This window comes from Anser brachyrhynchus, assembly GCF_964034855.1.
Source record: "Anser brachyrhynchus genome assembly, chromosome: 1".
NCBI classification, from domain to species: domain Eukaryota; kingdom Metazoa; phylum Chordata; class Aves; order Anseriformes; family Anatidae; genus Anser; species Anser brachyrhynchus.
The window spans coordinates 66710452-66724395 of NC_137694.1; the positions used below are offsets into that span (position 1 = coordinate 66710452).

Sequence of the window (13944 nt, forward strand, 5' to 3'; positions counted from 1 at the left end):
CAGTTTCACCACTATCTTTTTGTTCTGCACAGTAACTGGAATTTCATTCTGGGACCTTACTTTGGCTTTTAAGGACTCCAGCTAACTGGCTCCCAAAAAACGTGGAGGAACATCAATGCGGGCGATCCAAAGGGCTGCCGTTAGGAACTGTGACAAAGCAGTAAAGAAAAGCTCACACCCACATCAGAAGCACTGGGGAACAAACTGAATGCTTGCTCTCATATCAACTTGGCACATGCTCAAGGGAAGTTGTGGAAGTCTGTTGTTCAAGGCATTTAAAATTAGACTGTTTAAAGAAATAACATCAGAAATAAACCTTAGCTGTCCAAATTACATTTCCTATAATTTTGCGAGAAAATCAGACATATATCCACAGCTTTATTTTCGTGCGAGGGCAATAAGCTTGTGAGATGTAAAGCATCCCAATGTTAGATGTTTAAGGGTTTACACGGCACATTTGAGCTCCAATATTGTCCACACCATCCATTAACATTTTCAGAGCTCAAGTAGGTTGGGTGCCTGGCAGAACAGATGAGTTCAAAGGTCAGCACAAATACCCAAGCTTTTCCCTACCTGAGTGTCCCAAGCCACTCTCCCTCAAGCCCTCATACACACAGCTACAGAGCAGGATGGGAGACAATCTTGCTCCCATTTCCTTGGGAATATCAAGTCAAGGAACGTACGGTATTTGTGCCAATCGATGGGCATGCTTTCCATGCGAGTTGTTCAGAAGAAGAGGTAGAGTTAAGCACAGGAAAAGTCAAAGCACAGCAAGCATACAAGAGACTATCTACATAGCCCATTTACGGTGGCATACACTATGTTGGGTAAAGAGCTCATGGAGGAAAAGAATTGCTTTATCTAGGTTATAAGTAGTTACTAGTTTTATGACTGTCACTTTATTGCAAGAGTTTGCGTCACCACCCCCTAAAATGGAAAGAAAAATGGCTACTAGCTACCAAATCAACAGGTTTTTAAGTTTAAAAAAAACACACAAAAACTTTCTACTGTCAGACAAAATGAATCACAAAGGTGTACACCTACCATATATTCAGAAGTCAGAAGACGCCAAAATCACAGCTGTATCATACCACCCACTGCGATCTGGTCTAATTGTGTCAGCACACCAAACAGCCCTCCTTCCTCAGCCTACCCTTCCACCACTCAAAGCCAGGAACCACAATTCAGTATAATTATGGCAACAGACAACAACAGTTCCCATGCAATTACCACAAGTTTACCAGTCACTGCCTTTTTATTTATTTAAAGTCTTCTTTTGGCAGCTGAAAGCATGCCAAAACTGCATGTGAACGCTGCTGGTCTACCCAACCCTATAACTAAATCCCAGGAGCTGATGAGCATTAACACATCTCACCTTAATTCAGACATGGCCACAGCCACTACTCATTCAAATAACAGCACAGACTTTTGCACATATGTATTTTTTTCCACAGCCCTGTCAGTTTTTCAGCATCCATGCTTTTACTTTATGTGACACAGCTTTCTGAACAGATTTCCAACAATAACTGGACATTCAGGTCCTCACTTCAAAGACTCCTAGGAGTTTCCTTAAGGGTCAACCACGCAAAATCCACACATTTCTATTGGGAATGCATTTGTTCTACGTAGAGAATTAAATTGTCTGTAACAAATAAAGCCAACTTAAATTAGGAACGGTGTCAGGAAAAGGTTATTGTAGCTGTTCAGGTTTTCAGTGTAATCATTTGTATTCAATATTAATCACATAGTACCTCAGGAAAGAACAAGTTAGAGCAACTTATCTTTGCCTGTTAACTGCAGATGTCATGTCTTATCTTTTAGTCAGAACAGAAGAGACTTTAGGAATTAGAACAGTGAAAGGTAAAAAGCCATTTCTACCCACACATCAAAAATATAGCAAGAATCATAAAAGTTTTCAACAAAACTTGTAGTTTTGTTTAAGTAAATGTACAGGTTCAGTTGGAAAAAAAAAGCACTTCCCACCAATTTTTTTTTTTCCTTTTCTTGTTCTCACTTGATATTGTGTCTTAACTAAGACTTCCACACAATTTCTGAACGAAGACTAAGCCTGAAGCGTTTCTTCAGCATTCAAATCAATACTTAGAACAGGGACAGGACCAGTAAAATGGAAGGAATTATAGGACCTTGTCACAGTGAGTTTTGACCTATGCTCAATTATAGTTAAGAAAATTTTCAGAGGGCCAAGGTTAAGGCTCTGGCTCATGGTCCATCTTCAATGTGACAATCTGGTTCTCTGAGAATTTAAAGCAAGGCTTCAGAAGTTTACATACTTTATTCACAGTGGAGAATTTCTCTAAACAAAAGAGTCAAGTTTGGCCCTCAAAAGGTAAAAAAGAAAATATCTTATTTCCATTGATTATTTTCACTCAGCTTTAAAACATATCTGATTTACCACCTTCAGCCAGCAAGCTGCTCAAAGAGCAGAGCTTTGGAACATGCCTACTCTCCTGAGTATGTTTTGTTCAGGAAAATGTAAACTGTCTGTGATGTTCTGTCTTTCACGAGGTGAGGTTGTACCACAAAGCAGCTAAAGATAGCGCAGTGATTATATGTTTGTAAGGAAGTAGAAAATGAAGCTCTGCCTAAGCAGGCAAAAAGCAACCACTGCTTAACAACTACGATTTCTACAAGAGCCTTTCATATTTCTTTCCAAAGCCAAAATACATGGTCCTCCAGATCCCTTAAAGGGTTATGAGTCAGTTACACATCCAAATTAGCCTTTTTTTCTTCTTCAAATCAGCAGGGTTTGTCATGTGGCATTTCATGTGTCCATGAAAGACAAGCAATATGGGGTAACAAGTGCACCCAAGATCCAGAAAGAAGTTTTATAGAAACAGGAAGACGAATTCAGTGGGAAACAAGCCTGCTGCCAAGAAAGCACATTCTGTCCTCACTGTAAAATCTATTTACTCATCTTCATAGCAGCAAGATGAGGGATTACTCGCAAGAAGTGCTAGACACAATAAAGCAACAACTACATTCAATTAGTGTTGTACAATTAGTGTTCAGCCTCAAGTCTCCATATGCATTCCCAGTCTCTATTTAATCCCCACATTTTGCCAGCTTGCCACCATTTTAAAGGAGAGCTCCTGCAGCCTCCACAAAGCCTTCATCAAGAGGAGCTCTGCTTGACTGCAGCACAAAATCTGACCGTCCCTGAGCATGCCGGAATTCTCCTCAGCCGCTGCTGCTGTCACTTACGTGGTACAATAAAGCAAGCTGCTCCAGCATTTTTGCTCCCTTTCTTCACTATTCCCCCAGAACGAGAGCACGCATCCTGCTGAGTAACCTCCTGCTTTTCAATCCTGCACTCCAGGGAAATCGATGCATTTGAATTATGCACACTTACGTCACCGCTTACCAATCAAAGCAGCACAGGGTTTGGCTCAGCCATTAAACCACGCACCCTCCGGCAGATAATGAGAGAGGTGCAGGTGTAAAGCAGGAATCTATCATCTGGGATTTTAAAAGGCAAGGGTAGATCAAGAGAAACAGCACTCAAGCGTAATACGAGTGAGCTTAAGGACTCTTAGCTCAAGTTCTTATAGAATGCACACATTCAGTGGAAACTGAATGCTTTCATTTATTTTTTCTCCCCATTTCTATCTGACACACACACAGGGCGAGGTCAGACAGAGCCTTGGTGATGTGGCAGTTGTGCTCTCCCTAGAGTGGATGATTTCATGCCAGGAGTGCATGTTTCAGAGTATACATTGATTTCAGTCAAAGAAAACATCCCAAATCATCATGAACTTAAAAAAAAATGATTTCTGACCACAATGTGGCAAGACTGGGATGGAGAAGAGGAAAAATAAAATTGTTTTGAGACCTATTCCAAGTTCACATCTCCAGCCAGCACAGCTTTTAGAATCACTGTTCTCAGTAAGAAACTTCAGGGCCAGCTACTTTGATTTGTTTTTAATCCCTAAGGAATAGCTAGATTTGTATGAATGGAGTTGTCTAGCTAGGCTTAGAGAGTAACGTGGGGGTAAGCAGGAAAAAGAATGAGTGGGGCAGAGGAGGCAGCCTCCAGGAAGAAAATGACAGTGCAAATACAGTTTGTCAGTATGGTGAAGCATTTGTAGCCTCCTCAACTTCTCAAGCAAACTGTTGAATTAAACCCCAAACAATGGAAACAGGTGGAGAGAAGCACGGCCCCGCCACACCCTTCAGTCCCCAGTAAGCAGAAGGGCAGTGACACAGAAGGGCAATTCCATGCAGAGTTCACAGGAGGGCAACAGAGGTTTTGGAGTTAATTACAATGAAGAAAAGTCAGCCTTAATTCCATCACAACAAACAGCACCTCCGATGAACAGGGCATACAAGGCAGAGCTAAGTGGAGCTCTGCAAGATCTACTGGAACTTAATAATAATAAAAAAGTGATATGTTGGTACACAGAAAAGGCTGTCTAGAAGTCAAAAGGAACTCAAGGACTGCCTATTCTGACCACCAAAGCACAGCTCTAGTGGTGCCTTGCTTACCCAGCAACACTATCATTAGAGGTTTCTATTTTTATCTGGACAGTAAAACGTAGATGAATATAGTTACAGGCTTCTCGCTGCTTTACTGACTAGATTTTTCTTACTTGAAGTTGGTGAAGGAATGTATAAACACCTCATTTATCAGCTGTACAAGCATGACTGCTCAATGCCTGTTACTCCCTGTGTGCCTACTTCGTTTCTTTGGATTATCATTGACACCTGCTTAATTCTTTGACTTCGAGGTTATTTGCAAGTACCATTTATGGTAGTTTTGCAGAAACTCGTGCCCTAAGAGCCTGACAGATTGCCAGCTCACTTCATTAAAAAAACCTCCCGTGGTAACAGCTTTCCTCCACTGCTGACCATGGTTGCGTTTGAACTGATGACCCTAAAATGAAGTGCTCCACATGTCAACAAGCAGCCGTGCCAAGTCAGCCTGTAACCTGTGAATAGGGGGAATTCTTAAAATGGAGCCTTCTCTAACTGTGGCAGCTGTTATTCCCCTAGAAAAAACAGAAGAGCTAGTAAATGCACTTTTAATATCGTCTTTAGACATGTAGAAGATGTTAAATGTTAGTTTTCAAATAGCTTGTAAAGTGAGGAATGATCAACAACGGGGAGAGGTGGGATGAATTCAGTGCCAGCCAGCCAGCACAATTCTGGCTCTTTGGGTTGGTCAAATCCTGGAACAGACTACAAAACCTCTTCTTGCCATCATACTGCAGATCCCCTGCCAAACAGTAACAGAAAGAGGACCAAAAAGACCATGAAAAGGCTGCTTACAGACCTAGTTAGCACCCTGAAATAAAGAGACACTGGCAACAGAGCAGTGAGACAGGCTCCACCCGTGCCATAGCAATGCAGTCTGCCAACAAGTGATTTATCAAGGCTCCACAGCCCCGTGAACTGGAAAGCACTCTTCTTCAGGCTCTTGCCAGCGGTCTCAGCTCAGGTTAATACCGAAACCCCAGTTACAGGCTTCACACTTCACTACACTGAATACCTGATCAAAAGGTGCCACTCAAACACCTCATCAATTCTTCTGTTAGGCCTAAGGAAGTGGAATATCAGACTGCTGGCATTTTTTTTTCCTTCAAACAAGCACCTTTGTTATTTCTCTTTCACCATCCTCAAGCACAGGGATGCGCAGCTGCCTCACCAGCTTCTGAAGGTGACATGGCGAGTAAGATTGAGGACACTTCAAAAAGACCCAAACCCAAAAGGTTCTGGCAGAACACCGAGAGCACTCAAGTGTCAGACAGTTTGTACACTCTTGGTCTCCAGGCTGAGCTTTTTGCCTGGCCACAGGGTGAGCTCTACAAATGTAAACGGCAAAGGCAGTCCCATCCATGAGCACACCAAACCCAGCAGGAAATGCACCCGTGATAATGTTCCTGGAGGTTACCCCAACATACAAAAGCTCTCTGCTAGCACACCTTATATGCACAGAGATGCTAAGCCTGGGGTGTTACAAGAGAGCCACGCATAGTTTCTTCCTTCTTCTGTATTACAGCAAGTAAAACAAATCACATTACACAAGCACTTTGCTCTGAAGCGTCTCTCCAAGAAGCATTCAGACATGAACCTGCTCTCTCCAAAGCTGTGAATACAAACGTGAATTCACTTTCTCCAGAGCTGATGTGTTACTAACCTTGACAGAACTAAACAAAACGAGGTAAATGAACAAGCCTTTCAAGTCTTAATTCCAGGAGCTGTTTAGATGCTGAAACTGACACTGTTTGATCAGTGTACAGAAACAAGCAGACAGAAATGGCTTGATCCTGAAAACAGTCTGAAGGCAGAAGGAAAAAACACAGTATAAAGAGTTTGGGTTCACTACTGCTGCCTCAGGGGCCTAAAGACGACCAGCACGAGTTATGTCTTAATTTGCAGCAGCTTATGAGCCATTTTGAACCATTCTTGACCCAGAGAAAAACTGGCCTACCAGGTCAGGGAAGAAACCACATGAATATTTATGCTTTAAAAAAAAAAAAAAAAGAAATCTGTGTTGAAATACGTAACAAACTTCACAAAGGTAATCTTTTCAAGTGTTCAACCTCCAGCCACAATTTCTCATTTATAAACAATTACATGAATCACAATTTGGCCAAAAAAAAAAAAAAAAAAAAATCAGTCTCCTGCTGAAAAGAAGTAAAATATTGTCCTTGGAATACTACACAAGCAGTAAGCATTTTTAGACTGAGGGATACAAAGTGAAGGTTACGAGAAGAGCAATGTCATTTGCAAATAAGCTCTTTAGAGCAGGAAACATCTGAATTTGAGTGTGTTGCTGTTCAAAACAAGTCACCTGGCACTTAACAAGAAAGTTTTACACAATCTGTCTAGCCAAAGGCATACTTTACACCTAAGAAGGTGCTGCTGGCTTCTAGAAACAAAATCCAACTGCGACACCAGAGCACCAGACATAGGCACTGAGCAAGACTCCAGAATAAAAAGACAGTGACAGAAAAAAAACCCTCCCCAATCTGAAGCTCAGCACAATAGGGGTCTTTAGAAGAGTCAGAGGAAAAGGAGGAAACACACCAAGGAAGTGAGAGGGAACAAAAGGCAGGATGGCTCCTTTCCATGGCCAGGTACAACCCCAATTCCAATTCATGCAATGGGGAACGTGCAGATCACGAGAGCTCATGGTGTGCACATTTATGTGCATGTACAGATACACACGCACAGCTGCCCCTCACCACAGCCACGTCAGGAGGCTGGTGCCTTCGGGTGGTTACAGCCCCAGGGACCCTCCTGTCGGGCTATTTGGCAACCAGCAGCTTTCTTCCCACTGCTGCCAGGGCAGGGCAGGAACAGCTGAGCTGGTACCTTGAATCTTTTCCTCTTGATGCACAATTCAGTGGGTAAGACTATACTAGCCCTGCTGTGTTAAGGACACTTTGGGATTCAAAGAGTAAACATTCATCTCCTCCAGCTTCCAAATTCAGCAGTGTTTGAAAAAAAAAAAAAAAGACCGGTCTGCATACCTCACATTTTTACAACAGCAAGGAAGAACAGGTTAGTACAAGAGCCTCATGAAAATGTCCTGTCAGAAACATCTCTGTAAAGGTCATATTTCTGGGCTTGTTCTCTTTGTCAAAAGCTGTTCCATGCAACTATTTTCATTTCATTGAAACGTGTTTTTGGGGGTGGTTGTAGATGCTATCAATATCCAAAGTATTTTTTTGGAGGTGGATCCCCCACCCCCATACATCCCTTTTTCATATTACAGAGCACAAGCCTTGGCCGTTTGATATTCAGTATCAAATATCTACTCCCTGTGAACTTTATTAAGATTGCTCCCCACACAGACCCCTTACCCTGGCTACCTGGGGGGCTAAATACCAACCACAGTAGCAGTTCCAAGACTCAAAACCTTGCAAAACCACAGTTCATGTTTACCATACGCGATGTCCTTCATACAAGCTTTTATGCAACTATTAAGCGTGTTACTCTTTTAAATAACTGTTTACTATTTAAGAATAATTGATGGTATGAAAGGCATAATATTTGCAAGCAGTTTGCAACCATTGTTCATCTGCGATGAATCCAACTTCTTCCAGAACGTGACTAGATAAAGATTGCCATAGCTGCAGAATCAAAGACTCGAGCTAGCACTAATTATTTCATGCATAAGTAGAAAACAGCATTACTTACTACCTTATATCTTAGCACCCAGCTAAGTGATCTAGCCCAGAATATGCCTAGTGTACCTGCATCACTGGCACAGAATTAAACCGGTGTTAGAGCTAAAGTTGCTACCTGGGCACCACGAAACTCCTGAAGGGAAGAACCAAGCTGAGAGGCAGCAGCTCCACCACATGACTAAGAAGCTCAAGTCTCCTCCCCATCCATGGCGAATATTTGTGTGTAAGGCTCAGCATTTATAAGCTGGATTGATAGGTTGAGGCCAACTCCACGATGGTCAACAATTCTAAATGCGGGTCCTGCACCTGGGGCGCAACAACCCCAAGCAGCGCTACAGGCTGGGAGATGAGTGGCTGGAAAGCTGCCTGGCAGAGAAGGACCTGGGAGTACTGGTTGATAGGCAGCTGAATATGAGCCAGCAGTGTGCTCAGGTGGCCAAGAAGGCCAACAGCATCCTGGCTTGTATAAGAAACAGTGTGGCCAGCAGATCTAGGGAAGTGATTGTGCCCCTGTACTCGGCTCTGGTGAAGCCGCACCTCAAGTACTGTGTTCAGTTTTGGGCCCTTCACTACAAGAAGGACATTGAGGTGCTAGAGCATGTCCAGAGAAGGGCAACAGAGCTGGTGAAGGGTCTAGATAACAAGTCTTATGAGGAGTGACTGAAGGAACCGGGATTAAATCTAGAGAAAAGAAGGCTCACAGAAGACCTTAACACTCTCTACAACTACTTCAAAGGAGTTTGTAGTGAGGTGGGGTTGGTCTCTCCTCCCAGGCAACAAGAGATAGGACAAGATGAAATGGCCTGAAGTTGTGTCAGAGGAAGCTTAGGTTGGATATTAGGAAAAAAATCTTCACTAAAAGGGTTGTAAAGCATTGGAATGGGCTGCCCAGGGAAGTGGTTGAGTCACCATTCCTGGAAGTATATAAAAGATATGTAGATGTGGTGCTTAGGGACATGACTTACGGGTTGACTTGGCAGTGCTACGTTAACTAACGGACTTGATGATCTTAGACATCTTTTCCAACCTACATGATTCTATGATTCTATGAATGGTTGGCCACATCAGGCAGGGGAGATGTACTCAAGATAACCAGTCCCAAGGAGACATATTCAACATTATCAATGAGGGTGGTGAGATACAGGCACAGGTTGCCCAGACAAGCTGTGGATGCCCCATCCCTGGAAGTATTCAAGGCCAGGCTGGATGTGGCTTTGGGCAACTCGGTTTAGTGGGAGGTGTCCCTGCCCATGGCATGGGGTTGGAACGAGATGATCTTTAAGGTCCCTTCCAACCCAAATCACTCTATGATTCTATGATTTCTTCAGTAAGGTGTCTCCATGCAATGGTAGACAAACTCTAGGTAATAATTATTTCAGAGTTAGAACTATACATCTTAATCTTGCGTGTACTTTTGAACAACCCAAAGATTATCTCCTTTTATCTTCTTTTTCCTCTTTCTGAACAGTTTGAAACTGTGTCTAAAGGCCAAAATTGTGAACCACCTTAAAGTTTCAAAATTAAGGCATTAAGCACGAAAGATTTGCATTTTTACCAATCTCTTCAAAACAAGACTTAACATAATTCACAAATCACTGTATGCCATTGTTGGCTACCAAGCTCCACAAGACAAAAAAAACACTAACAAATGTTATATTAATACTTTAAGAAAATTGCATTACTCCTTTTTTAGTTTCAACCAGCAAAAAAGCCAACATTTTTACATATAAAATTTGAACTCACTACTGCTTGGCCAAAGAAACCCAGGGGCTATCAACTAAACGAAACCTCTGGCTTCATATTAAATATCATAAAAACAAAGGTCTGTGATCAACTTGCAGCCAGTACTAAGGTCAGAAAAGGGCCTCCATAGCCTCCCCTGCACTAATGCACATTTCCTGCAGACTACCAGAAGGTTGAGGGGGGCATATTTACTTTTATTTATTTAAACTAAGTCAAGGATCCGGACAAGGACTTTGCTTGACTAATAGCATTAAATGACAAATATATGCCTCCCTGAATTCAAAAGGGAAGGAAAAGCTCGATCTACAGCCAGTCTCTAGGCCAGCCTGAGCCCAGATCAAACTGGGAAGGAAAAAAAGCTAGCAATCAGCTAGAAGATGGGGTCCACTGGTATTGTGTGCCTGGCCTTTTTCGGTGATGCTCTAAAGAAGTGTCTTTGGATAGCACAGCCAACCTCCCCAGTTCTTCATGATCCAGTGCAACTCCCTAATGTTTCTGTCAGGAAGTACCACAAGTGCTTGGAAATCCCTCAATAAATTTCCTGCAAACCTGTTATTTTCCCACACAACTGTGACACTGTGCCCTAAACTTTAGGGTCTTTCTGGTAGCATTACTCAATCTGAAAGGAAGGCTTTACAGGAAGCATTAAATAAACAGTTCGGACCGGAGGTGCTTTTAAGAGGTTACTTCACCTTCTAAAGTGGTAAAAATAAGAGTGATAAGACCTTAATAGAAGGACAAAGCTCTGGATTATATTAACAGTCCAAGTGGAAGGCAGTGAAACAGTATTGTCTTTTCCATATTTCTGCCTGCTCTAAAATGAGGGGAGGTGGGAGAGGCAGGAACTCAACCTCTGCCTGTACTTAAACACAAGTCACGAAAGACCATCTTCCCTAAGATTTTCAAAACAACTAATTGCAACATCTTAAGAACTGTTAGCTACAGATTTGTTCAGAGGAAGGATGGTACCAGAAGTTGCCTAGGCAATGAGTAGATGAGGTATTTGCAGACTTCCTTCATAATGTATTGAATTACATAGGTAGTTTTATATCAAGAACTTAGAGAATTAACAGCTGGCCACATCCAAGAGGAGCACATCTCTCCAACCTGGGAGAGAACATTAACCTAACATTCAGATGGGAATGACTAGCACCAATATCAGAAAAAATATGGAACAAAGAACGTAAGCACACTCACGATTAGATGCAGGAGTTATAAGCAAGAGCTTCAAGCTCTGCCTTCTACCCTGGAACCCCTGTGACCAGGACACGAATTGGGACCTTTTGAAGTGAGCACGCAAAGCAGGACTACAGCCATCTCAGCTCGGACAAACTCCTATGGAACTGCTCTGCTTCCTTCCTCGCTCTCCCCTCAGCAAGCCTTTCCTGCCTCCTGAACTGCAGAGAGGATGCGACTGTCAGTTCACTGGCAACGATTTGCAGGACACCATCCATAACTGAGCAAACAGAGCAGAGACAATTACTGTAAAACAGATCATCCAACTCCGCAGAAAGCTCCTCATATTTTTACAGTATCAGAATCCCACCAGGAAGTCCAGAGATCTCTCTACTTAGATGGATCAATTTATTTCTATCCACTAGGTATCATCAGCAATATAATTTCAGAAAGTGCACCTTACAAAGCAGTCTCCCTTCCAGGGCCCCCAGCATTCAGAACAAGATATCCAAGGTAACGTGGAAAACAAGACAGGAGAGTGCCTGTATAGATGGCCCTTCCTGCAACATACATCTTAAACTGCAAAGTAATAGTTTCACAGGAACTCATACAGAGACTCTTTGCTCTTTCTCCACAACCCTTCTCCTCCCTTCATTGCTCAAGAACTACCACACAATGCTAGACTTGTCATGTTTGACAGAAGATATTAAATTCAGACACTAACAGTGCCCTGATGAAGCTATTATGGCCTTCAAAGGCCAAACAAACTTCAAGTTGATTAAGTTATTGCATACACAAAAATCTTCGAGAGGCTATCAAGCTCACCTAATATAAAGGCTGTGAAAACACTTCTAAGACCAAGTATTTATTCCAGAGACTTTTTATCCCCCCCCCACCCACCCCCTGCCCCCCCCCCCCCCCCAAATTTAAAAGTTTCTTTCTAATTCAATTCCTAATTCAAAGTTACCTCCTAATTAAACTGATCTGTCTGGAGTCCCAGATTTCCAAGGATTCAAGCCTACGTGGCTAGTATTTTTAGAAGAGCCTAAAATTTCTGCACACCTAATTTCCACCGATTCTCACCACAATTTGAATCCTATTCTCCTTAGGCCCTCTAGGAAGTCCTGTAGGAAATGTTTTACCATGAAGAAGAGGCTGCTCCTGCTGGAACTGCACCTATTCCCAGAAAGGCTACCCCTGAGGTGCTGGACGTGCACCAAGAGGGAGTGGAGAACATCACATCCTCACTATTTGGGATGACATCAATACACCTGATCTGTGTGAGAACCAACTCCAACCAGGTATCCACGTTATTTTACCGAGAGGAAGGTTTCTGGCAAAGTCAGATCAAGGACATTTGTCTCAAATTCCAATGTAAAACCGCCCACCATGAAGTTCTCATTGTGCATACCACCCCCTGCCTCAGCCCACGCCATCCACCTTACTTTCTTTGTCCTGTGGACGCCAGTTCTGACCTCCTCCCTAGCAGCACGAATTCACTTGAACAGTTACAGGGTGCCCCACTTGAGGGGAGAGCAGGCATGCGCAACGCTTTCTGTGCAAATGGAGCTCTCCCCAGCCAGCCTGCAGCACTTCGACATACAGACTCAGAGATCGGGCTTTCCAAAAGCACTATCTGTCTCATAACAAAGTCCAGGGCAAGCTGACAGCAGCTGGCGATAGAGCCAAGCCCTCTCCTAAAAACATCAACCCTACTGTTATCTTCCTTGCACAGGGTGCTTTGCGCTCCAAACATGGACTTTTCCTCTCATGGTAGGAAAAAGACAAAAGAGAACATGATGCACAGCAGCTGTTTTGGTTTATGGGCTGTGGCCCAGTAAAGCAGACAGCCCTAGCACGTAAGCTACCACCACAAACGTTAGGGTACTCCTTAGGAATTGGAAGGGAAAAGAAAGGGTTGTTATCTGCACAGTCAGCAAGATGCTACGTGCTACATTTTGGCACCTCGCTACTAACAAAGAAAAGTGGTCATGCCCTTCTCGTTTAGGGGAATAGCTGAACAAAATCAGGTACACACAAGCTTTCTTTAGCATCAACTTATTCTGTCCCATCACATTCAAAAAGATACTTTTAGTGTATGCTTGAAATTTATTTCTCCAATTTGAAACAAGGCTTGTAGACAAGTTTTATTTAGACAGGATTTAAATCACATTATTGCCAAAAGAAATACTTAAAAACAGGTCATTTGTGTCAGAACTGGGCTAATATTAACAGGCCTGTCCTCAGTCACGGGGAATAGTAACCTTACAAAGTCACACGAAGCTGTTTGGTACCTCTGCTTCTATTTCATTGTGGGAGAACCAAGCAGCACTACATGCCCCAGGCCTCTGGGTATTGAAGAGCTCTCCCCAGCTCTGTAAAGTTCGAACCTTGCAAGCAGAAAAGAACATAATTTTTCCACAAACCAGACTGCAGCGATGATTTGCAACAAGAAGCTTCAAGGAAGCTAGTAGAGCTGGCGTGCATGCCCTCCAAGTTCTCCAAATTCAGTGCGCTCACTTGTTCTAGTAGTGTTTGTAAATGCCTTTTCAGCACAGGAGAAAACCAACTATGCAAAAGAACAAAAAAAACCATGACACATTGTCAAGCTGACAAGTATAAAACTGAAAGTTTTCACTTTCTCCGTTAGCACAGTACACATTTACTTGAAGCCTGTATGCAGTACAACATTCTCAGAGAAACAAGATATCCGAGATAAGTGCATTACTTCAGTGTGCCAAATGAACGGCCACTGCATAGCCAAAAACACAAGTGGTCTGGAAAGGAGTAGAGCAATCAAAGTTCAAGCTGCATCTGCTGCTGCACATATACAACTACACAAAGAAAACAATAAAAAGCCTTAGGGATGCAA

General features: G+C 42.8%; 1 protein-coding gene across 17 annotated transcripts in view; it reads right to left on the reverse strand.

Annotated features, from left to right (window-relative positions):
* Positions 1 to 13944, reverse strand: part of MICAL3 (microtubule associated monooxygenase, calponin and LIM domain containing 3) — a 182415-nt gene that overhangs the window by 127876 nt on the left and 40595 nt on the right. The window contains exon 2 of one of the 17 annotated variants that reach the window (XM_080600105.1): positions 11094 to 11352. The exons of 15 other annotated variants lie outside the window; for them this stretch is intronic. The gene's annotated coding sequence lies outside the window, so the exon portion shown is untranslated. Of the gene's footprint in view, positions 1 to 3222; positions 7473 to 11093; positions 11353 to 13944 lie in introns of those variants that run through there. One more of the 17 variants, XM_080600107.1, reaches the window with a different exon arrangement.